We start from the raw sequence: 2,703 nt of genomic DNA, 5'->3' as shown, positions 1-2,703 counted from the left end.
CGAATAGGATACTAGAACTCAGATTGGTAACATTTTAGTAACAAGAAAATGGGGACAAGGTGCTTCTAACTTCACTGATTACTGTAAAATGAAGCATACCCGGTCCGAAAATACTTTTAAAGCTTTTCTTCTGGGTCCTTACATGTCTACCTAGAAACAGCTTTAAAACGCTAGCAGTTAACAAACAACAGGGTGTAGAGCGTGCAAAATGCAAGGATCAGGACCTCATGTTTGATGAGCTCAAGAGCCCCATTCCCTGCGGGCAGTGTGTGCAGAGAGGTCTTACAAAGGGCCTCCTGCAACCCTCTGCTCCTGCACCAAGAGGGTGGAGAGCTGCACCAAAGCAGCAACTCCCACAGCAGATGCCTTCTGGAACTTTAAGTCAAGTTATCTTAATGAAAAAATACAAAACTAATTATTAGACTGACTCCCCTACTTCTTCCATGAACAGCAGTCAGAATAAAGAATCGTAACTAACACAGAGACCTTAGTTTGTACCTGTTTTAAAATTCTACTCTGAAAATAAAATCCAGGCTAGTAAATTGCAAGTTCATACTAAAGGAATAGTGGATAAAGATTTTAATTAGTTAAACTGAATCCCCTACCCCATTCAAAGGAAAAACTCCAGGGGAATTGGATCATTCAATTATGCAGGATCTGTTACCAGAATCTTTCATAAAAATTTAATTTGCTTGATAATCAGTTCTTAAAAGAACTCTCTAGCTGGTAGCTGATTAATGGGCACTGCAAGATGAAGATTATGACTGAGGGTTTTTATTTACCTAATTAAAAGGATAGAACCAAAGGTGAGTGGCTGAATGGTATTACTAAGATAAAATCAAACAAAAGCAAATTTTATTACTTTTCCTATTAGTGATTGTTTAGACCTAAGAAGGGAACTGATCTTTGGTTTGGGGTCTATTATATCTCCTCTTAGGTTGACTCGGGGCTGCCAATTTCTCTGCTTTAACAGGTCAATGTTTTGCTATTTTGGAGGAAATGGCTGGAAGAAGGGGTGATAGGGTGTCAGCAAAATCCCTTTCCAAGATTCAGAGAATTGGTGCTTTAAAAATGTAAGTTGAGATGGGGTTATTTGGCTAAAACATATAAGTAGCATGAAAACCCAACCACTATCACTTGAAGCTTTTCCATTCCAGCTTTTCCATTCCAGTGTCAACAGCATTGATGGTTTATACTATTTGGAATTAGAGCGCTAGCTTATTTATTAAACAAATTAGCAGTAGCAGGAATGCTTTTATAATTTATTGAGGTACTGAGATTTTACAACTGATAGAGATATTTATTAATATTTATTCTGATTGTTTCTCAGTAGTCTATTTTTGGCATAGATGAAATGATGTGTATCCTGTCAGGAGCTTCAGAGTGAGAGGGGATAATCACAGAAGTATTTCTAGAACAGAACTATTATCCACTCCCAGCTAAGAGAAAGGGTCACTTGTTGAAAGATGTGCAGGGCAACATATGCTCTGATTTCAAGAGAAGAGGCTGACAGTAAAGAAATGGGCTTTCAACACACACCATGGTTTTGAGTTCGATTATACTTTGCCTTTTTCAAACTATGCAACTGTGTCTTTGAGGTGCCTGAGGAGATATTTTCTCGCTTGTTTAATTACACACTGGAATAAAATGAGTTGTCAGTGATTATCTGCTTACAGAAACCATTTTATATAGGACTATATACAAGAGTGTTTGTATTCTTTGGGCCCTTCAAATGAACCTTATCAAAACACACACACACACAGAATATGAAGTATAAACAGGCAATATTATTATTTCTGTAACCTCCAATTTATGAAAGCAAAATGTACAAAACCCTAATTTTATCACTTAAATGGAGAGTGGGTGTACAACTTATATATGTGGTAACTTATATTACAAAATATTTACCTCCAGCTTCCTCTAAATAACACCACCCTCATTTACTTAGAGTTCTTCAAACTCTGATGATCCAGAAGCTTTATAACCAAGTCTGCTCTAGAAGACCAGCCACGAATGAATAGACCTCAGCCTGATTCTGCTGGGTTTCCTGTTAAGAGAGGTAGAATGACCTGGGTGATTCATTAGGAGACAAATACATTACTCAAAGCTTTGGTGTTAAGATACCAATAGTCACTTGAAATTTGGGAAATTTCTTAAAACAGGCTAATAACATATGTGATCCTTGGCAATATATTACCAGACTCTTGGTGAACGACTACCTATTAACCTAGGCAGGAAGCTGCACGCAGGGAAGTCTGAAGCAATTGTGGGAGGACTGCATTGCCACTGATTAAAAGGGGGGTAGGGGACTTCCCAGGTGGTTCAGTGGTTAGGGCTCCGAGCTTCCACTATAGGGGGCACAGGTTGGATCCCTGGGAACCCAGGTTGGGGAAGTTTCGCATACTGGGGTGCGGCACCCCCCGAAAGGAAGGGAGGGTGGTGACAGGGAAGCACAGAGAGACCCCTGGGGAAGGCTCATTCTTACATTCCAGTTTTTAGTCTTCTGAAAACTGTCCTTAATTATCAGCTATTACAAAGGAAGATAAACAAGGCAGCAAGAGAGCCTGCACAGATCAACACATAAGTTCAAAGGGAAGCACTGAAAGGAGACCAATAACCTTTTTAAGTTCCTGGTTTTTTTTGGTTTTTTTTTTTTAGTATTTATTTATTTGGCTGTGCCAGGTCTTAGCTGCGGCACAAGGG

At 39.2% G+C, this 2,703-nt stretch overlaps 1 protein-coding gene across 9 annotated transcripts in view; it reads right to left on the bottom strand.

The window, feature by feature from the left end:
* The window catches only part of ASH2L (ASH2 like, histone lysine methyltransferase complex subunit), a 46,801-nt gene that overhangs the window by 17,288 nt on the left and 26,810 nt on the right, over positions 1-2,703 (bottom strand). For all 9 annotated transcript variants that reach the window (XM_057697661.1, XM_057697662.1, XM_057697665.1 and 6 more), the window contains exon 17: positions 1,909-2,047. The gene's annotated coding sequence lies outside the window, so the exon portion shown is untranslated. The remainder of the gene's footprint in view (positions 1-1,908; positions 2,048-2,703) is intronic.

This window comes from Hippopotamus amphibius, chromosome 10, assembly GCF_030028045.1.
Source record: "Hippopotamus amphibius kiboko isolate mHipAmp2 chromosome 10, mHipAmp2.hap2, whole genome shotgun sequence".
In the NCBI taxonomy this organism is placed as follows: Eukaryota; Metazoa; Chordata; class Mammalia; order Artiodactyla; family Hippopotamidae; genus Hippopotamus; species Hippopotamus amphibius.
The sequence above is the reverse complement of the archived record's forward strand: the minus strand, read 5'-3'. Positions and strand labels throughout refer to the sequence as shown.